This window comes from Equus przewalskii, chromosome 15, assembly GCF_037783145.1.
Source record: "Equus przewalskii isolate Varuska chromosome 15, EquPr2, whole genome shotgun sequence".
NCBI lineage: Eukaryota > Metazoa > Chordata > Mammalia > Perissodactyla > Equidae > Equus > Equus przewalskii.
The window spans coordinates 65371442-65395693 of NC_091845.1; positions in this window are offsets into that span (position 1 = coordinate 65371442).

Consider the following 24252-nt stretch of genomic DNA (forward strand, 5'->3'; position numbering starts at 1 on the left):
ATGTATTGCCCAACCAATATGTGCCAATTAGTGAAAAAAGTGCTGGGGATTCAACAATCAATGAAACAGATGTCATTCTTGTCCATATGGACCTGAAAGTCTAAAGGGAAATACTTGCATTAAAGAGTTGTTAGATATCTGATAAGGGTTCTGGAGAGGAAATAAAGGTTGCAAAGGAGCACATAAGAGGGGGACATATCTGTACTAGTCAGGTTAACTTATGATGTGCTGTAGTAACAAAGCAAGCACCAAAACTCAACACAACAAGTATTTCCTTCTCATCTGTGCTCCATATTCAAGATAAGGTTATGCATTCCACATGGTCATACAGAGGCTCAGGCTGAAAGAGATTCTATCATCTGAGACGTTGCTTATCACCACAGAGGGGAAGGGAGAGGGAGAATCAGACAAGAACTTTCACTGCCCATGAAATTGCCATGTGCCTTTTCCACTCCCCATCACTGGCCAGAAAAAGTCACATGACTCTGCCTAACTGTAAGGAGGCTAAGAAATATAGGACAAGAGCTGGAATGTTTGGAAAGCATTATTGTGAGTCTCTGTCCAATAATCTAGTCTAGGTCAGAAGAGTCAAAGTCTCCCCTGAAGAAGTGAAGTTTAGGCTAAGACTTGAAGGTCATGTGAAGGGGAAGGACAATGGCAGCAATGGGGGAGGGAGCTAGAGAAAAAGATGCTCCAGGCAGAGGGAACCATCCTTGAGAAGTCCCAGAAGCAAGAAAGAGTTTGGCAGGTTTGAGGAATTGAAAGCATTTAAGATGGGTAGGTGGTAGAGATTAAAGTAAAGGCTAAGGAGTGTGGGTAATTTGTTGCTTTGTCCTGAGGGAGACAGGAAGCCATTGGAAGTATTTTTAATTTGACATTCACCTGGTTTAATAATAATTTTGGATAATCAAGTCACGAGTTTTATTTTCTGGTGAACTCTTAGTTAAAATAACTATAAATGGTGTATATTTTGAAGAGCAGTTTAGAAGGAAGCCATTGTAAGATGTTCCTAGAAGTAAAAAGTGACTTCTTATTCATAATTTCCTAATGGGATCAACCAAGTGATAAGCTGTTAATTACCAAATATTAATCCTCAAAACAGTGGTTTTTCCATCTTGGCTTCCCACTAGAATCCCCTGGGAAGGCTTTAAGAATCCCAATGCCCGATTAAGGCGGAATTTCTGGGAGCAGGATGGAGGCATCAATAGTTTTAAAATTTCCAAGCTGATTCCAATGTGCAGCCAAGGTTGAGAATCACAGCTCCGTAAGCTTCCAGGAAGAGAGATTCTCAGTGGGACACTGAAGTGTGGGAACACGTATGGGGGCAACCTGGGGACTTTTTGGAACTACCCCTCACCCAGATTCTGTTAAGCCTCTCCCCTTTGAGGAGGAAGTAACTACTGGGAATAAGGACCATGGGGAGTGAAGGGCAGTGTTCTTAAAGGGATTGTATTTTATATCTCAGATATGTTTGAGGTGTAAAAAAGTTGAGAACAGCTGATACTGTCAAATAGAACTTTCTGTGATGATGGAAATGTTCTAGAATCTATGTTACATGAACCACATGTGACAATTGAGCACTTAAAATGTGACTGATGTGACTCAGGAACAGAATTTTTAAATTTTATTTTATTTTAATTAATTTAAGTTGAACTGGAAATAACCAAAAGTGTGCCTAGCAGCTAGTATATTGCACAGCACAGATCAAGGGCCTTAACCTAAAAAGGTTGTCTTAACTAACAAATACCACACATGCATGTGTCTATTGCTGAAGAATATGATGTATACAGGCCAGCCCCAGTGGCCTAATGGTTAAGTTCAGTGTGCTCCACTTCAGTGGCCCAGGTTCAGTTCCCAGGTGCAGACCTACACCTCTTGTGTACCAGTGGCCATGTTGTGGTGGCAGCTCACATACAAACAGAGGAAGATTGTAGCACATGTTAGCTCAGGGTGAATCTTCCTCAGCAAAAAGAAAAAAGAAGAAGAAGAAGAAGAAGAATATTACATATAAGATCCACAATTTTTCTGTAAAAAATTTCATCTTTCATTCAAGGTGCATGAGTAGATATTTATCATGGTTTGTTCCATTAAACTCACTCCCTAGTATGAACCAGCAATTATTTCCTGCTTGACAGTCACATGATATTGAGCTACCTGGAAGTTTCAAGGTCATCTAGTCTAGGACTAGGAACCCAAAAATCTAAGGGAGCCAGGCAGGTAAAATAAATGAGTGAAGCATGTTATTTGCATATTATACCCATAGAAATAGTGTTCCTTTCCACAAAGAAACATGATGCTCTCTGCTATTTTTCTTGAAACCAAGGCCTCTCTGTCTAGCTGTCTTGTTCCAACCCCCTTTTCTAACCTAATATTTCCTCATGTAGCCTTAGCCCCTAGTATCCACAATGCAAAAGAAAACTGGTGACATCAGCAACATGGCAGCATGAGCTATTTCCTTTATCTCTCCCCCTTTGAACTACCACTAAATGGGCATTCATTGGCCAACAGACAATACACACACAGCACAACAGGATGCTTAAGAGACCCATGCAGATATACCTCTGAAGGTGGATGGACTAACCCTGGGGAGGTGGTGGAGACAGGTAAGGACTATCCAGCCCCCAGCAGCCCTGTGCACACATGCAACTGCTTTCCCAATTGGAGCACCCATAGTACCACTGCAGCCCCAGGGATGGGAGCACACCTCAGCAGAACTGTAGGAGCAGGCTGTGGCAGCCCTGAGCCCCAGTGTGATCACTTTACCAATCAGGGAGAGAGCCCACAGTGCCGCTGCAGTGGAGTGGCCCAGGCTTGGACAGGCACAACTGCCAGGGATGGAGGCAGGCTCAGCATACACAGCTCCTGCCCTCCTCCCACTTGCAGCAGGTGGAGTCTGCAACTAGATATTATGAGTATGCAAAGGCAAAAATCTACCCCATAAAATAGGATGAAGTATATTAATACTCCAGACCAGAAGGAAAAAGATAAACATCTATAAATCAATCCTGAAGACATGGAAATTTACAATCTAAATGACAGAGAATTCAAAATAGCTGTAATATAATAAACTGAATGAGTTAAAAGAAAACTCAGAAAGACAGTTCAGTGAAACCAGGAATAAAACTAGCAAACAGAGGGAATTCTTCACAAAAGAGATGAAAACTATAAAGAAAAATCGATCAGAAATGTTGGAGATGAAAAACACTATGAATAAGGTAAAGAAAAATCTGGAGTCCTTAAATAACAGAGCTGATATCATTGAGGACAGAATTAGCAATTTAGAGGACAGAAATCTAGAAATGCTTCAGGTGGAGGAGGAGAGAGAACTAAGATTAAAAAGAAATGAGGAATTCTCCAAGAAATATCTGACTCAATTGGGAAATGCAACATAAGTATTATAGGTATTCCAGATGGAGAAGAGAGGGAGAAAGGAGCAGAGAGCTTGTTCAAAGAAATAATAGCTGAGAACTTCCCAAACCTGGGGAAGAAGCTGGAATTACAAGTAAAAGAAGCTAATAGAACTCCTAATGACATCAATGTAAAAAGACCTTCTCCAAGGCATATATTAGTGAAACTGGCAAAAGTCAATGACAAAGAAAAAATATTAAGGGCAGCAAGGCAGAAGAAAATAACCTACAAAGGTACCCCTATCAGGCTTTCAGCAGATTTCTCAACATAAACCTTTCAGGCTAGGAGAGAATTTAATGATATATTCAAAATTCTGAAAGACAAAAATCTTCAGCCAAGAATACTCCATCCAGTGAAAATATCCTTCAGATATGATGGAAAAATTAAAGCTTTCCCCGATAAACAAAAGCTGAAGGACTTCATCACCACAAGACACCCACCTACAAGAAATGATCAAGAAGGCCCTGACACCTGGAAAAAAAAGAAATGGTTTACAAAGCCCTGAGCAAGGAGATAAGTAGGCAGACAAAATCAGAAAATTGCAACTGGTGATCAGAACAGGTTAGCAAACACTTAATTATAGCATTAAAGATAAAGGGAAGGAAAACATCAAGAAAAATATAATCACTTCATTTTAACCACAAACTCACAATACAAAATGGAGTAAGTTGTAACAACAATAACTTAGATGGGGAAGAGGAAAGGGATGGAAACTGCTTAGACTAATGAAGTAAGAGGCCATCAGAAAATGGACTATCTCATCTACAAAATCTTTTATAAAAACCTCACTGTAACCACTGAATAAAAAATCAGAATGGAGACACAAATGATAAATAAAGAGAAAACTGGGATAACCATCATAGAGAGCCACAACCCTGAACTGACAGTCCAAAATACATGGGGGGAGAAACAAGGGAAATACAGAACAACCAGAAAACAAGTGATAAAATGCATCATTAAGCTCTCATATGTCAATAATCATTCTGAATGTAAATGGATTGAATTCTCTAGTAAAAAGACACAGAGTTGCTGATGTATTCAAAAACAAAACCCAACAAATATGCTGCCTCCAAGAAAGACATCTCTGCTCTAAAGACAAAGACAGGCTTAGAGTGAAGGGATGGAAGACGATACTCCAAGGTAATGGAGACTAAAGAAAGCAGGTGTTGCCAACCTTATATACAGACAAAGTAGGCTTGAGGATAAAAAAGACAATGAGAGACAAAGAGGGGCAGTATATAATGATAAAAGGGACACTCCACCAAGAGGACATAACAGTTATAAATATATATATGCACCTAACACAGGAGCACCAAAGTACATAAAGCAACTATTAACTGACCTACAAGGAGATATTAATAGCAACACAATAATAGTAGGGAAACTTAACACCCCACTTACATCAATGGATACACCGTCCAGACAGAAAGTCAATAAGGAAATAGTGGAACTAAATGAAAAACTAGACCAGATGGACTTAATAGATATATATAGAACACTCCATCCGAAAAAAAGTAGACTACACATTTTTCTCAAGTGCACATGGAACGTTTTGAAAGATAGACCACACGTTGGGAAACAAGATAAGCTTCAATAAATTAAAGAAGATTGAAATCATATCAAGCATCTTTTCTGGCCATAAAGCTATGAAACTAGAAATCAACTACAAGAAAAAAGCTTGGAAAGTGACAAACATGTGGAGACTAAACAACATGCTACTGAACAACAAACGGATCATTGAAGAAATTAAAGGAGAAATTGAAAAATATTTTGAGACAAATGAAAATGAAAATATACCATACCAACTCACATGGGATGCAGCAAAAGCAGCCCTGAGAGGGAAAGTCATAGCAGTACAGGCCCACCTTAACAAACAAGAATAATATCAAATAAGCAATCATAAACTACACCTAACAGAACCAGAAAAAGAAGAAAAAACAAAACCCAAAGTCAGCAGAAGGAGAGAAATAATAAACATTAAAGCAAAAATAAATGAAATTGAAACAAACAAAAGAAACACTAGAAAGGATCAATGAAACTAAGAGTTGGTTCTTTGAGACAACAAACAAAATTGACAAACCCTTAGCCAGATTCACTAATAAAAAAAGAGACAAGGCTCAAATAAATAAAATTAGAAATGAAAGACAAGAAATTAGAATGGATACCACAGAAATACAAAGGATTATGAGAAAATTATGAAAAACTATATGACAAAAAACTACACAATCTAGAAGAAGTGGATAAATTCTTAGACTCATAAAACCTCCCCAAACTGAATCAAGAAGAAATAGATAATCTGAATAGACTGAACACAAGTAAAGAGATTGAAAGAGTAATCAAAAAACTCCCAAAAAATAAAAGTCCAGGACCAGATAGCTTCTCTGGAGAATTCTATCAAACATTCACAGAAGATTTAATACTTATCCTTCTCAAACTATTCCAGAAAATGAAGAAGACAGAATACTTCCTAACACATTTTATGTGGCCAGCACCACCCTGATCCCAAGCCCAGACAAGGACAACACAAAGAAGGAGAATGACAGGCCAATATCACTGATGAACATAGACGCAAAAATCGTCAACAAAATATTGGCAAATGGAATAAAGTAATACACTAAAAGAATCATACACCATGATCAAGTAGGATTTGTACCAGGGACACAGGGTTGGTTCAACATCTGCAAATGAATCAATGTGATACACCTGTAATACCATGTGATACACCTCATTAACAAAAGGAGGAATAAAAAAACACATGATCATCTCAATAGATACAGAGAAAGCATTTGACAAGATCCAATATTCATTTATGATAAAAACTCTCAATAAAATGTATATAGAAGGAAAGTACCTCAACATAATAAAGGCCATATATGACAAACTCACAGCCAATATCAAACTCAATGGGGAAAAACTGAACACCATCCCTCTGAGAATAGGAACAAGAAAAGGGCGTTCACTCTCACCATTCTTCAACATAGTACTGGAGGTTTTGACCAGAGCAGTTAGGCAAGAAAAAGAAATAGTGGCCAGCCCCATGGCTGAGTGGTGAAGTTCGCACACTCCGCTTCTGTGACCCACGGTTTCACTGGTTTGGCTCCTGGGCACGGACATGGCACCGCTCATCAGGCCTGCTCATCAGGATGCTGAGGTGGCATCCAGCATAGCACAACCAGAGGCACTCACAACTAGAATATGCAACTATATACCAGGGGGCTTTGGGGAGAAGAAGAGAAAAAAAAAAAAAAAAGATTGGCAACAGATGTAAGCTCAGGTGCCAATCTTTAAAAAAAAAAAAAGAAATAAAAAGTATCAAGTTGGCAAGAATGTTCCAAACTCTGCCAGCTTGTAACTATCATATAAATTTCTTGCATCAGTTAGGAATTATTTTTAGCTGCTAATGATGGAAACTGGATATAACAATGGTTTGAGTGAAACAGAAGATTATTATTTGCTCATGAAAATGAAATCCAGAGGTGCAGTCCAGGATTGGTATGGAGGCCACCAATATATTGTTAGTTCAGTCAACAACTGAATAATCCCCAACAGCAAATTTGGATTTCCCATCTTAGAAGGCAGAAACTGTTTTGGATTTTTGGGTGGCAATTTTTCTAAGTTCTAAGAAGTCATAATATCCTGTCTCTGTCTGGCATGTCATTATGGGAACTTCTGCTTTCTGGACACAGTTCTCCAAAAATGGTGCCTAAGAGTAACAGAGAAAGATTAAACCATGTCCCATAACCAATATAACCATAGGGCAACCATTTATATACAATCTAACATCATTTCATATAATTTTTTAATAATATTTCTGGTTGCCTGATGATAGGTTTCTGAAAGTAGAAATGTGGGCTCTAGATATATATGGACAAAATGCCCTTCAGAAAAGTTGGAACCACTTTCATTGGGGGATGAGAGCTTTTCTAATCATAAAACCACCAGAGTTGAGAATATTCTACTTTTTTTTCCCACCAAAGGTAAGGAATGAAGGAAGAGAAGGGATGTATAAATGACATTGAAATGTTGTTTTATTTTTCATCCTTTGAATCATGACTGGGCAGCCATGAAATGCAGTTCAATGAGTGTGATCACATTGGAGATTGCTGGAGGAACAGCTCCATTTGGGATGCCATAAAAGCAACCCCATAAAATGGCTACAATCAATGAGACAAGAGAGTCACTGAATCAAGAAGATTCATCAAAGGACAACCCAAATGTTATAAAGGAGCTCTCAAATATGTGCATTCTTAAAAATCTTGCCTAGCTCATTTGGGTACCCCCACCCTTCTCTTAGTACACATGCACTCACACAGAATCCCTTAGGAATCATTGGATCAAAAGTTTAGTTCCTATGTAGATATTTCTAGTAGTTTGAGATTTGCTAAAAAAAACCCAACAACAACGAACACACACACACAGAAAAACCAGTGTAGGGTCCGGCCCAGTGACTTAGTGGTTAAGTTCACAGATTCAGGTCCCGGGCACAGACCTAGCACTGCTTGTCAAGCCCCACTGTGGCGGCATCTCACATAAAATAGAAGAAAATTGGCACAGATGTTAGCTCAGTGACAATCTTCCTCAAGCAAAAGGAGGAAGATTAGCAATAAATGTTAGCTTAGGGCCAATCTTCCTCACAAAAAAAACAAAAAACAAACCAACCAATGTACTAACCAAGTTATTACATGTCACTAGAATTTATCTGATTTTTGAGACCAGATTGACAGATTAGCTGACTGTAGTTGATAAAACTGCCCCAAATTTCCAGTTGCTCTGGCATTTCTGGAATGAATATGTACATCTAAAATGAATACAACTATTTCCAACTTGAAGGAATGGTTTTCAACAAATATTTACATTTTACCATTATTACATGAAAATATTCAAGAAAAGCATAGAATTGGTTTAATTGTTTGTGATTGGTGAAATTATTTAAGCAAAATTTTCAGGAGAAGGTGAGCTTTGATTAGTAATTTAAAGAAATGAAGAAATGAGATTTGGAAGATGTTAGGAAGATGTTAAAGCATAAATTTGAGATTACTGTGGGGGGGAGAGAAGGGGATAAATATGTGCAGGAGGGCCAGATCTAGCAGAGGGAGGTGGGTGACAAGAAGATAGAGAAATGGCATCAAATCACTTCAAACTGGCAAATACAGTTCAAGTCGCTGGAGGCCTTCTATGGCAAGAGTGGAAGATTTATCTGATTAGAGCCATGAAGAGCCACTGCAGGATTAAGTCACTGAATACTACGATCCCAGTGCCAGGCTTAAGAAATTATTTTGGCAGCCATGTACAAAATAATTTGGAGTGGATAGAGATAGTGTGTTGGAGTTGAGAAAGAAGAATGTTCTGATAATCCAAGAAGTAAACCAGAAACAGGATGCAGCAGAGACATAGGGAAGAATTGGAAGACTCCAGGTACATCAGAAAAGGGCCCAGGAAAGTTCACAGCAGCTCACAGAAGAGGCCTGTTGGGGGCAGGGTTTGTTTCTGGCAATAGCAAAAATATGGCGATGGCCTTCTTTGAGTGTGGCTATTGCTTCCTTTGCACCTAGAAAACTTAGCAATTTACCTCCTCCTTCCCCTCCTGAGTTCATTAGGGCTTTCTCACGTCTGAATGCCTCCAAACACTTTTGAGCCTGTTTATATCTTCAGCAGGCCTGGTTTCTTGGTGCAAGCAGTTGCCTTTTGCAGGTGACTATTTGTGACCAAGGACAGATAGAAAGGAGTTAAAGATCGCCGTGAGGTTTGGGGCCTAATGGGCCATTGGATAATAAAGAGCATAGGAAGAAAAAGCAATAGGGGAAAATTCCAGCAGCTGAAGAATAGGAAATGGAATCGTGGTGGCACAGCCACGGGATGCAGGTCGACAACGGTTATTGCGTTATAACAGAGGGGGCTGGAGGCTCCATTTGGAATGCAGTGAGAGCAGTCCTACAAGACGGATCGCATTAATATGAAAAGAATATTATTGAAATCAAGAAGGTACAACAGAGGGCAACCAGAATGATACAAGGACTCAAGGACCTTAATTATTTACAAAGGTTGGAAACATAGTGGCTCCACTTTCCTCTGTTAAAAAAGAAAATGTGAAGAGAATTCACCAAGAATGTCCTCAATTCCAAGGTAGCAGAATAGAGGGAGATTTGCAAGGACTAAACGCCAAAGAGAAAGGAAAAAGAAGGGGCAGGTACTTAAGCCCCAAAAGAATATGGTATTAAATAAGTTTTAGGGGGATTTCTTTACAAAGACAAGGGTAAATTTACAGTGCAAACTACTATGCAGGTTCAGATTGCTAATATATGTGTACTGTACATATGCGTATGTGTATTTATACAAATACTATATATTTTAAGGAGATAAGCATTACAAAGGAAAGTAATTATGGGGTGGCACAATTGCAGACTCAACTAGACTTACGGAGATTTCCTGTTCTAAAATTTCCTGTGTTCCATAACGCTTCCATGTAATTTTCAATGTTTTGAGTGCCCATTGGCAATACAGACTAAATACTAAAACAATCTAGAATGATATTCAAGTGAAACTTACAGGAAAGTAAATCTGATCTTGAGCTGTCAAAACACCACTTAAAGTACAGCGTATTGACACTCAGTCAAACTAAGGAATCTTCTGGAAGATTCCAAAGAAGAAACCAAAGAAGCACTGAAAATCCATATTGCCCTGGCCACCAGGCACCAAACCCACACCAAACTCACGATGGACTCTGATATTTTCATCTGTGTCTTGACCTTATTGTTACACAAACAACAACAATTTACTAAATTCCTATCTTACACTCCTCAGTCTATTTTGCAACAGGAAATAAAGCAGAAGTGTGAGGCTAGGTCCTTGTTTCCAAGGAGTTAATACTGAGCTTTTCTTGCTCACAGCTGTATCCCTAAAACTAAGCACTGTGCCTGGCCCTTCCTAAGTGCTCCATAAATCAGGGATCACAAGGGGATGACATCAGCTGTTGTTTATGGAGAACCTACTAAGGTCTACAGTTTGGGGATATATTCTCACATTTAATTTTCATGAAGACCCTGGGAAGTAGGTAGTTTGATCTCTGTTTTATGGAAGCACAGAGAGGCTAAGTACACCATCTAACGACACACCTCCTGCAAATAGCTGAGACAGGACACAAGCCAAGACCTGTGCACTTTCCTGTAAGCCACAATACGTCCTTTAATCTAGTCACGAAAACAAGATAAATGCATGTGACATAGTAGTAAGTGATGTAAAATGCAAAATACTTAAAAGCTAGGGGCTATGGCCCAGGCTCCACATGCTAGAGAGATTCAGAGCAGATGCAGCCTGGAGTGGTCAGGAACTTCTTAGAAAGGGGACAGGGGAAGGGGCCTTGAATGACAAGAGCATCAGAGGGAAAGGTCACCCCAAACCAGCTGTGCAGTTAGCTAGTAGAAAAGGTTAATGGTCGCCAAATCTGGCTGGGAAAGTCTGAATTAGAGCTGAAAAGAGCTACTGGTCTAGGGAACTGGTGTGTATACTTTCCTCATAATAATCCTTTTGTGATGGGAAGGGGGAAAAATGTTTAAAAACACTGACTCTGGCCTCTTAAACTTTTGGAGGGAAAGTTGGTATAAGTCACAAGAAGGAGAGGGCAAAGTTTTACACTGCTCCTTTCCGCTTCTGCCTCAGATTTCAGCGGACCCACGTTAAAGGGGTGGTAATTTCAAAATTTATGGCAGTGCTTTGTGCTGCTAAAGCTATGTTATCCAAGACAGTAGCCACTGGCCATGTATGGCTCTGGAACATTTGAAACGTGGCTGGCCCAAATTGAGATGTGCTGTAAGTGTAAAATACACACCAATTTTGTATGGAAAAAAGAATTACGTAAAATATTCCATTATTTTTATATTGATTGCATATTGATAATATTTTGCATATATTCAGTTAATTACAATATATTCTTATCATTGATGTCACTTATTTTTACTTTTTTCATGTGGCTACTAGAAAATTTAAAACTACACATGCAGCTTGTGTTGTATTTCTATTGGTTGTGTTGGCTTGCTAGGGCTGCCGTAACAAAGTACGACAGACCTGGTGCCTTAAACAGCAGAAATTTATTTTCTTACAATTCTGGAGGCTAGAAGTTCAAGATCAAGGTGTCAGCAGGGTTGGTTTCTTCTGGGTCCTCTCTCCTTGGCAGGTGAATGACGGTCTTCTTCCCGTGTCTTCACATGGTCTTCTCTGTGTGTGTGTCTGTCCTAATCTCCTCTTCTTATAAGGACACCATATGGACTAAAGTCCACCTTAATGACCCCTGTAACCTTAATCACCTCTTTAAAGACCCTATCTCCAAATACAGTCACATTCCGAGGTACTGGAGGCTTAGGATTTCAACCTATGAATTTAGGGGGACACAATTCAGCTCACAACAGGTCAACACCATGCTAAAAGGAGGAGGGCTGGAGAAGGTGTCCTTTGATTGCACATGATACCTGCTGAAGGGTTTTAGAGCGAACTTGAAGCAAGAGACAAGAGGGAGCAGAATTCCTCACTAGGCTTAAGAATATGGGGAGACTAAGGTAGATAAAGAGAGGAGCATAGATAGACTGGCGAATACGAATGAGCGCAGGAACCGGCAAGGGGGAAAAAGAACAATAACGCCATTGGAGATCAGAGATGAAAAACAAGGAAAGTTGCCACAATACGTTTGTGTGGCAAAAATTCCAAGGGAATCTTCAGAACAGGAATGCCATCTAATATTTGACTTAATGTGTCTGCTTTGCTGGGACTGCTGCAAGGAAGCCTTTTTATGACCAGCAAAACTATAGCAACTGCGGTAGCAGCAAAATACACAACTGCTTGGTATAAGTTGCCTTGAAAAACCAAAGCAAAAGGGACAGTGTGGGACAGAGTTAAAAGACTAACCACAGAAGGCAAGAGGTGAAGGAAATCAAGAATCTAACTGATAAAAGGAATTGGAGAAGATGGTGACTAGAAAAAAAGTGAGTTCGTTCAGACTCTCCATACATGTTGGCCTGAAGCTTGTGAGGGGAGTGAGTTCATGGTCTCCTAACATATGTGGAATGAGGGCTTGAACCATCTTGTTTAACTATTAATGGCAGTGTAAGGCCACAAGGCTGGAGTATTTGGGGATGGCCTGATGCCTGGATTTTGAGTTCAACGCGAAGAAAATTTACCATAGGTTTGTAGATGGTTTTCTACGTCACCTCCTTTATACACATCATCTCATTTGATTTTCAAAACAAACATGTGAAGCAGACAAGTATAATGCACTACTTACCATTCCCACTTTATGGATGAGAAAACTGAGGCTCAGAGGGTTTGCATGATTTTGGAACTAAAACATCAGACACATTCAGTGCTATTTCAGCCCTGCCACAGCCCTCTACCATCCACACCCCAAACGACAACAACAACAACACACACATGCACACACACATCCCTCTCTTTACATGTGTGGACTGGACTCCCAATACTCAGTTTTATGTTAGAATCTCTCACTATCCATTGTTTCCCCTTGTAAATTACTGTATTATCCAATTCTAAATGCTTCTGGCGGAGTAAGAAAACGCACACCAAGAAATTCCCCAAGAAATTTATGTGAAATTGAAAAGTTTGTTTGAAAAACACCAGACACATGTGTCTTACAGGTATTTTAGCAGAGCTATGGCCTAAATTGGGTGAACTATCTCCGTACCTCAGTTGTGTTGTCCCTTTTACGGTGATTCTTGCCCAGGGCAAAGATTTAAAGCAAGAAGATTGATTGGTTTAAAGTGTGTCAAGGAGAGAGGATGTCTGAAACTTTTTCTTCTTCTATCAGCAGAAAATGAAAACATATGAAATGGGGAGGTGGGGCCTCTCATTCAGGGATAGATTAAAAAAAATTAGTAAATATAGCTCTTGTCTTTTATTTGATATACATCACTATCCTCCTGTGACTTATTCATAAATCCCCTCCCTGATGCAAGGAATGGTGCTGCAGATTGTGTGTGGAGGGGATGTCGGAAACACACTTATCTTTATGTCTTTTAATGGGAGATTGTTTGATTTTCTTGTTTCTTTTTTTTTTTTTTTTTTGAGGAAGATTAGCCCTGAGCTAACATCTTCTGCCAATCCTCCTCTTTTTGCTGAGGAAGGCTGGCCCTGAGCTAACATCTGTGCCCATCTTCCTCTACTTTATATGTGGGACACCTGCCACAGCATGGCTTGCCAAACAGTGCCATGTCCACACCCGGGATCCAAACCGACGAATCCCGGGTCGCGGAAGCGGAACATGCACACTCAACCACTATGCCACTGGGCCAGCCCCAGTCTTGTTTTTTTTTTAATTTGTAACTTACACATGGTCATGAGGGTAGCATTCTAACACTATTTTCAGAGCAATCACAACTAAGAAAACACAATGTATCTATACACATCCTTTTTCACTGGCTAGTTAGCCAAAAGGTTAGTAATTTGGTTGAAGAGACAGGTTCTAGAAAATTCTAGGGAAAAACAATCACACGTTTCACTCTAGACCAAAGGCAGTTTCCGCAGATCTCTAGAAGAAAAACATGAGATGTTTCTGAAGATTCCCAAGTCGCCTCCCTCTAGTTCTGCTACTCGAAGTGTGAGCCACAGACCAGCAGCAGTAGCTTGTTAGAAATGCAGGTTCTCGGGTCCCGTGTTAGACCTACAGATTCTGAATTGGTGCTTTAAAACATCCCCAGCTGATAGATAGTCGTGTATCGTTTCGGGGATACATTCTGAGAAATGGATCATTAGGTAGTTTCGTTGTTGTGTGAAGATCATAGAGTGTACTTCTGCAAACCTAGAGGTTTAGCCTACTACACACCAAGCCTATCTGGTACAGCATATTGCTCCTGGGCTACAAGCCTGTTCAGCACGTAACTGTACTGAATACCGAAGGCAGTTGTAACACAATGGTAGGTATTTGTGGATAGAAAACATATCCAAACATAGAAAAGGTACAGTAAAAATATGGTCTAAGAGATAAAAAATGGCACACCTGTATAGGGGACTTACCCTGAATGGAGCTTGCAGGACTGGAAGCTCCTCTGGGTGAGTCAGTAAGTGAGTGGTGAGTGAATGTGAAGCCCTGGGACATTATACTACTGTAGACTTTATACATACTGTACGTTACACTAAATTTATAAAAAAATATTTTTCTTGGGGGCTGGCCCTGTGGCCGAGTGGTTAAGTTCATGAGCTCCGCTGCAGGTGGCCCACTGTTTTGTTGGTTCGAATCCTGGGCGCGGACATGGCACTGCTCATCAAACCACGCTGAGGCAGCATCCCATATGCCACAACTAGAAGGACCCACAATGAAGAATATACACTATGTACCGGGGGTCTTTGGGGAGAAAAAGGAAAACAATAAAATCTTTAAAAAAAAGTATTTTTCTTCCATCAATAATAAATTAACTTTAGCTTACTGTAACTTTTATAAACTTTTTAATTTTTTTAACTTTTTGACTTTTGTATTAACACAGCTTAAAACACAAACACATTGTACTGCTGTACAAAAATATTTTCTTTCTTTATATCCTTATTCTATAAGCTTTTCTCTATTTTGAAAATTTTTTAATTTTTTTTCTTTTTTGAGGAAGATTAGCCCTGAGCTAACATCTGCTGCCAATCCTCCTCTTTTTGCTGAGGAAGACTGGCCCTGAGCTAACCTCCGTGCCCATCTTCCTCTACTTTATATGTGGGATACCTGCCACAGCATGGCTTGACAAGTGGTGCCATGTCCACACCCACGATCCCGAACCAGCGAACCCCGGGCCACTGGAGCAGAACGTGCGCACTTAACCGCTGCGCCAGCGGGTCAGCCCCTAATTTATTTTTTACTTTTTAAACTATTTTGTTAAAAACTGAGACACAAACACACACATTAGCCTAGGCCTATACAGGATCATCAATATTACTGTCTTCCACCTCCACTTCTTGTCCCACTGGAAGGTTCACGGGCAATAACATACATGCAGCTGTCGTCTCCTATATGAAAGATGCCTTCTTCTGGAATACCTCATGAAGGACCTGCTTGAGGCTCTCCTTAAAGGTGTCACTCTTTTCAAAAATATGTTCATGGTGGTTTGCTTTGTTTGCTTCATTTTTTTTATCACTAGTTTGCTTGTAAGCAGATAATGCACCATGAACTTTCTTGTATTAATGAAAACCTTTCAGTGTTGGCATCCATGTTTTCCAACTGTTAAGGAGCCTGTTTAGGTCTGCAAAAGTTTCTGCTAAACCCCTCACTGTGAATTTTCTTGGGGCTGCTTCTTTTTCTTCTCCTGCAGTTTCCTTTTCTCTTACTTCTTCCTCAGCTGTGCATTCCTGTTTCTGTTCCAACAACTCCTCATTGGTGAATTCCTCGGAAGCCACCTCCAGGAGCTCCTCGACGTCATCCTCACCCACACCCAGGGTAAAGTTGTTTGCTTTCTCAACCACAGCCTTGTTGATTTTTGCAACCTCCTCATTCTTAGCAAATCCTTTGAAGTCATGGATGAACCTCTTAGGTGTCTTCTTCCAGATGTCATTTGTATACTCCTTTGTGACATCAGGCTACCATCTGTGCCAATCTTCCTCTATTTTTCATATGTGGGATGCCACCACAGCATGGTTTGGTAAACGGTGTGTGGGTTCATGCCCAGGATCCAAACACGTGAACACTGGGCTGCTGAAGTGGAATGCACAAATTTAACCATTACACCACCAGGCCAGCCCCTGACTAACGATTCTTGAACTGTTTATAACACTCAGAGCTAGCAGTAAACTCAACATCATAGTCTGGTCCAGCCTTTTCTTTCAACATTGTAAACAAACTTTTTGCTTTGGTTGTGATCATTCTCGTGCTGAGAGGGATGTGTTTCTGTGTCTGGTCTTCAGTCCAAGTCATTAGAAGTTTCTCCATGTCTGATAGAGGCCCTGCTCGAATTTGTGTTAGTCTCGTTGCCTTCAGTGAAGCAGATCCTTTAAGAGCTTCCATCACTTTGTTCCTGTTCTTCAAGATCATAGCTATGGTGGAAGGGGACATGCCTGACTGGCAAGCAATAACCATCACTGATTTTCCACCTTCATAATCCTTAATCACTTTTAATTTCATTTCCAGGACAATCACTCGACATGGCCTCTTACTGGCAACATTAGCAGTGGATTTGTATGCTTAGGGGCCATGATGAACAAAACAACATGAAATTAAATCAAGCACAAGAGAAAACGATGCAATCAAGAGACACGGTAAACATGAGATGTATGAAGCTGCTGTCGGCATAGCATGGCATACTGTTGTGTACAATAAACTTTTTTTAATAGTAGAAAGAGAAGACTCTAAAATAATGATAAAAAGTATAGTATAGTAAATGCATAAACCAGTAACATAGTTGTTTATTACCATTATCAAGTATTATGTATTGTACCTAATTTTATGTGCTATACTTTTATCTGACTGGCAGCATAATAGGTTTGTTTCCTCTGGCATCACCACAAACACATCACGCTATGACGTATGATGGCCACCATGTCACTAGGCAATAGGAATTTTTCAGCTCCATTATCATCTTACAGGACCACTGTCGTATGTGCAGTCCATCATTGACCGAAACATTGCTATGCAGCACATGACTGTACTTGAAAATTTGACAAGCACTGTTCTAAATAATTCTCAGATACAGCACCTAAATCCTGACAGAACAGAATTTTAAGCCCCAGCACTACGGTGACATTTGGGGTTAAAAATCATAGACAGACTCTTCTGTAATGACTTCAGAACCTAGATAGCAAACACCTGTGACCCACCGCAAAGCTGGGTGGAATCATGGCATTCTGAAATATGGCACTTATTCCTACTTCAAGTGATGGTTGAAACTCCCCAGTAGGCTCCCAAATTATTCTTCAGGGACAGTCCCCACATAAGCAAATAACCAAACAGATTGCCTGGCGTTGCAGCCCAAAGCTGGAGAAGAACCCAGACTGGCCATCATTGTTTCAGTGGGGAGGAGTGTGAGGAAGGGTGTGGGGGTCTCAGAAGAGGGACATGAGTGAGAAGGGGAGCAGAAATAGAACAAGAGGGAACACAGCTTAGGTGTCCTGGGCAGCCAAGGATGGGTCGCAAGCCTTTAGAAAGTGGAGACCAGCACAAAGCAGCAAGGAGTAAAGATGCCTTTCTGAGGCTATTGGATCACACAGGACACCCTGCTCCTGGAGTCTGGATGACAGCATGCCTTGAAGAATAAATGGCTTTCTCGCCTCTCCTAGAGGAGATGGCACAGTGCAACATGATTCACCAGCCCACCCTGCAAAATCCTGCCACTTCCTGTCAGCTTTTAGGGCCAGAGGACTTGCCCTCAGGCCATGAGTCCCATTAACATTTACATGCCACTTCCAAAGTGGCAATTGTGAGAGGAAAGGAGCCAATTGCCTGATATACTTTAAATAATAATAATCATCATCATCATCATTTAAAGATCTTTAACCTGTTAACGATGCACTGACAAACCCTGAGTTTACCGTTATTGGAAGAATGATGCCGGGGCCAGAACTGAGACTGCAGATTGATTGATTTTTTTAATTTAATATTTGTTCATGGGGAGGCTGGCTTCTTTATTGTGGCAGCACCTGCTAGTGCCATTACAGTTACAAGGCCTGTTGGAGAGGCTTTATGGCAAAGGCTTATTTCTATTATAAATACTAGTTGGGGCGGGTGGTTAATATCCCAACAGTTTCCTGTTACACTGGGCTCAATCAAGTCTGGCCCGTATTGTTAAATCCCACACATCAGCTTTGCACACACACACACACACAAAATAACTGTTATGCCAAAATCAACATCATTAATTAAGTTGTGAAGGAAACGTTATCCAAGTCAATCCTTAAATTAATCACTAACTTTAGATAAAGAATGCAAACAAATAAGTTGCTTAAAGCTTATGTTTTGAACCCAACTTGGTTATAAAAGTGCAATTATTAAAGCTATATTATAAAATATATACATTTGATTGCTATAAAACTACTTAAACAAGCAACTCAGCACATAGATTTTCATTTACTCAAAGACAATAAAAGAGTATTATTACACAGTTCATTGTCTTATTAGTCAAGAAATAATTATTAAGCACTTATTGTGTGCTTAACAATCATCCCATTCATATCCCAACTTCCCAAGCTCAAGTACATATTGTAAAATATGTATAAATACTACTCAATAGCATACATTCTATTTCCCCATACCAAGACCTCAAAATGGGTTTTGCCTTTGGAAGGTGAGGTTTCCATCCTGTGCCAAGCAATCTACTTGTTGAGAGCACAGGTGTGAAGTGAAATGCACTTGGGTTCCAGTCCTTTTCTTGATCTCAGCCCCTTTCCAGCTGTGTGACCATGGGCTGGTTAGTTAACATCTCTGTATTTCATATTTCCTCATTAAACAACAGTAATAATAGCATCTATCATTGTTGTTGTAAAGATGAAATGAGGTAACAGATGGCTAATTCCAGGGCAGGGATAGGAAAAGTACAAAATGAGCCTGGAATATCTTGTTATTCCTGAAAATACTGAGGTGCTTAAAGAATGATGGATAGATGTTGTGGTAGGCAGAATAATGGTCCCCCAAAGATGTCCATATCCTAATCCTCAAACCTCTGACTATGTTGTCATACATGGCGAAGGGGAATAAGGTTGCAGATGAAATTAAGATTGCTAACCAACTGACTTTAAAATAAGGAATTTGTCCTAGGTTATCCAGGTAGTCACAAGGGTCCTTAAAACAGAAGAGGGCAGCAAAGTAGGGACCAGAGTCAGACAGAGATTTGAAGATGCTATTCTTCTGGCTCTGAAGATGGAGGAATGGGGCTGGATGCAGGCAGCCTCCAGAAGCTGGGAAGGGCAAGGAAATGGCTTCTCCCCTGGCGCCTCTGGAAGGAATGTTGCCCTCCAATACCTTCATTTTAGCCCAATGAAGCCAATTTCAGAATTGTGACTTTCAGAACTGTAAGATCATAAATTTCTGTTGTTTAAGCCACTAAGTTCATGGTAATACAGCAATAGGAAAGGAAACTAACGCATATGTCAAGAAAACAAGACCCAGTTTGCATATATACTGAAAGAGAGAATGACAAAGCAACTGTTACCATTTGGAGAACCTGGGTGAAGGGGATAAGGAAATTCTTTGTACTGAATGCAATTTTCACAACATGTCTGAAATTACGTCAAAATTAAGTTTTTAAAATGAGAAAAAACGTTTGCATAGGGAGGAATCAGATCTCCACCCTCCCTTCCCTTCTCCACCCAGCCAGGCAACTAACTGTCCCTCCCCGACCTCAGAAAGAGAGAGAAATTTCAGTCTCTTAAGAGTCTGACCAGGGACCACCAGGCAAGCAGGAGGAGGAGGAGAGACCTGGCATTGAAAACTGGAGGACAGGATAAAGTCTATCTGCCAAATGGCGGGACCCCTCCACCAGAGTTCAAAACACAGGCAGCCAGACTGACACCCTGACCCCCCACCTACTGGCAGAAGTTTGATTTACTCCTCTCTAGAGAAATGAGCCAGTCCTACAGAAGAGACCTACAGATACAGTCAGGGGTCCCCCAGTGAAAGAGGAAGACCACAGCTCAGGGAAGTCCACAGTGGCTGAGATTCACACACACACACAGTGGCAGCAGAATAATGGCCCCTCAAGGATGTCCACAACCTCATCCCTGGGACCTGTGAATGCACTGGGTCACATGACAAAGAGGAATTGAGGTTGCTAATCAGTCAATCCTAAAACAGAGGGATCACCCTGGAGTGTCCATGCAGGATCAACGTCACCATAGGATCCTTAAAAGGAAAAGACAGAGGTAAAAGACAGAAAGGTGACTAGGAAAGGTGAGTGATATGATGCAAGAAGGACTCAAGCTGCCATTGTCGGCGTTGAAGACGGAGGAGGGGCCATGACCCAGGGGATGCAGGCAGCCTCTAGAAACGGGAAAAGCCAAAGAAATAGATTGTCCCCTAGAGGCTCCAGGAAGGAAGGCAGCCTGGCCCACACCGTGATCTTAGCCCAGGGATAGCAATGTTGGACTTGGGATCTGAAGAATTGTAAGGAAATAAGTCTCTGTGTGTGTTTTTTTGTTTTGTTTTTCTTTTTTTTTGCTGAGGAAGATTTTCCCTGAGCTAACATCTGTGCCAATCTTCCTCTATTTTGTATGTGGGTCTCTACCACAGGACGGCAGACGAATGGCATAGGTCTGTTCCCAGGATCCAAACCTGCGGAACCAGGCCACCAAACCAGAGTGCTCTGAACTCAACTGCTACATCATGGGGCCAGCCCCTAAGTTTGTGTTGTTTTAAGCCTTATATTTTTTGTAACTTGTTAGGGCAGCAAGAGAAAACTAGTACACACATACACAGCTTCCAGTTGGCTCTACATAGTCTTCATTTTAAATGTGAATGTGCAACCAAGAATCACTAGACATTCAAGAAGTGCTTCCAACATGAGACAGAAATGGAAACAAACTAACATCAGAAGAAACAAAAACAATGCAGAAGGTAATAATGTTCCCAGAGAAATAAGTGGAGATATTGTATCTATGAAACAAGGCCAGGATGCTATTTATTTATTGTATTTATCTAATACTTAGATAAAACTCACTATGTGCCAGGCAATATACTAAGTGTCTTACAAATATTAAATCATTTAATCATCATAACAACCCTATGAGTTAGGTTCTCTTATCCTTATTTTACAAATGAAGAAACAGGCACAGAGAGGTTATATAACTTGACCAAGATCACACAGCAGAGCTGGGGTTGTGAACACCGGCAGTCTTGTTCCAGAGTCCACACAGGAATACTTGGGAATTAAAAATATAATAGCATAAATTTTTTAAAAATTTCAGAAAAGGTCGAAATCTATAGTTGAGGCAATATTTTAGGAAGGAGAAAAACATATAAAAGATCAAAAATAGGAAAAAAGATGTACGAAACACAGGAAATTCAGCATCCAACTAATAATAGTTTCAGAAAATGAGAACGAGAGCACAGAGGGAAAGAAATGATCAAAGAAACCACTGGAGAAAATTTTCAGAATAGCAGGACATGAATTTCCAGATTGAAAGGGCCTATAGAGTATCCGGCACGATAAATGAAAAATAATCATCATCAAATGCTATGGAATGAATATCGCTGTTCTCCCGAAATTCATATGTTGAACCTATTTCCTCAAGGTGATGGTATTTGGAGATAGGGACCTGGAGAGGTGACTAGGTCATGAGGATGGCGTCCTCATGAATGAGATTAGTGCTCTTATAAAAGAGAAGCAGAGAGATTCCTCACCCTTCCACCTGTGAGAACACTATCTGTCTCTGAACTAGGAAGCAGGCTCTCACCAGACACCAGGATCCGCTGCTGGAGCCTTGATCTTGGACTTCTCGGCCTCCAGAACTGTAAGAAATAAATTTCTGTTGTCTATAAGCTACCAGTATATGGTAGTTTGTTATAGCAGCCTGAATGGCACTAAGAAATCAAGCCACATTGAAGTTTCAAGATAGCACATCTAAAGAGGTCCTAAAAACTTTCTGAAGGAAAATAAAACAGATCCTATTCAAAGTATTGGCAAAAATAGTGCCATCAGATTTCTTAACGGCAATGCTGAAAGCTAGAAGAAAATAAAGCAATGACGTTAAAATCTCAAGGGAAATGAGTTCCATACTAGAATTCTCTACCCCGCCAAACTACCAGTCAAATGCGAGATACAATAAAGACATTTTAAGGTGTATGAGGTCTCAAAAACTTTACCTCCCATGAACCATTTCTCAGGAAGCTCATTAGTACACCATCCAACAAAACAAGGAAATGAAACCAAAAAAGGAAAACAAAAGAACCAGGAAACAGACAATTCTAATGATGGTGGTGAAAGGAGGTGAAAGGAGATGGGTAAGAAAGTGGAGCAGAAAGATAGTGTTTCGTTGTAGACTTTGCAGTACAATTTGACTTCTTTTTTTCTCTTCTTTTTTCTCTTCTTTCAATTAGTTATACTATATACAAGCATCATTTTGATAATAAAAATTAAACATAAATGCCTTGGACAGGATTTGGCACATAGTTTGTGCTCAATGAATATTTGATGTTGATGGTTATGCTGCCACGATCTCTGTTAAAGCTGTGATATGAAAAGGAGAATCAATCCATTTTCTACACAACAGCCCTAAGGTAAGTTATCTCATATCTTTCTATTTCTCAATTCAAAGACAAAAATACTTAGTGAGTCAAACACTGGGTAAGATTAAGATACACACAAATCTGAAAATGCACTAGAAATATCGAGAGTCTATTCTCTGAAAATATACCTGTGTTCTCTGTAAGCCATAAGAAAGTTTAGCTCAAGGAGCTTCCTATTGCGTTAACCAGAGTGCTTCAGATCTTACTCATCCCTTCATTTATTTATTCACCACTTACTTATTCACCACATTCACCAATAAATAAATTTATTCATTTATTCACCACTGTTCTGACAAAGGATCAAAACAGACAAAATTCCATACTTTTATGGAACATACATTCTATTTGGGGAAACAAAAAGAGATCCTGAAGATAGAGACAATAGGACTTGCTGACAGACTTGATATGAGGTGTGAAAAACAGGAATTAAAAATGATTCCAAAATTTTTGGCCTAAGCAACTGGAAGTATAGGTTGCCACCAACTGATACAGGGAAAGCTGTGGAAACAGCAGGTTTTGGTGGAAAGTTCAGAGTTAACTTTTAGATTTAAGGTTGAGAGGCCTATTACACATTCAAATGGAGTGCCAAATAGGCAGTTGGATATATGAGTTCAACGTGCAAAGAAGAGCCCTAGACTGAAGATAAAATTTTAGAATCATTGGCCTGTCAGTCAGGATTCAGGGCAGGACAGAGAAACCACTCAGTGTTTGAGGCAGAAACTTGCAAATTTGCTGGAAGGGCTGAAAGAATAAAATTCAGGGAACACCTCTGGATTTTTTATTCTAAAGGCCCTTCATCATAGCTATAATCCACAAGTCAAGAAATTGCTACCATTACCACCGCTACGTGCCTCACACCCATGGAACGTGGAGCCCAGCTGCTGGAAACACCCGTGCACGTCAGGGGGAGCTGCCGTAGAAAAATCGTTTCAGCGTCCTTGCTGTCTTCTACTCCTCATATGAGTATTAGCATTGGCAGAACCTAAACTGCGTTCATAATCCAAGCTGCAAAAGAGTCTAGGAAATACAGTTTTTAGCCTTCATGTACCTGAAATACAGAAGGGAACACAAAGAGAGTCATGTGGATGCCAAAGGACAATAGACAATATCTAGCATAAATGGCATTTAAAACCACAAGACTGAGTGAGTTCATCAAGTAAATAAACAGAGAAGAGAGGAGAACCAAAGGCTGAGCTGTGGATCAGTCCAGCATTAAGAGAATGGGGGGCGTGAAAGGAAGCTGAGAAATGGCCTATGAGGTTGGAACACCAGGATTGTATATTGTCCTGGAAACCAAATGACGAAAGAGCTTTAAGGAGGAAAGACTGATGATCATCCCAATATCTTCAGATGTTATATAGATTCATTTTTTTTGTAAAAATAATGTATAGCTATTGTCAAAAAAAAGATACAAAACTAAATGTCATTTGAAATTCTACTCTTTAGGTAGAGATAACAACAATTAACATTTGGTGAATACTCACTATTATGTATAAGTAGGTATAACATTTCTGTACTTGCTATCATCTACCTATCTATAGACAATTATATATAAATGAATTATACTATTTATGCTATTTTATAATCTGCTTTTATCAGACAATAACATGACATAGCCATGTTTCTATGACCAACAGATGTATATTTACATCATCATT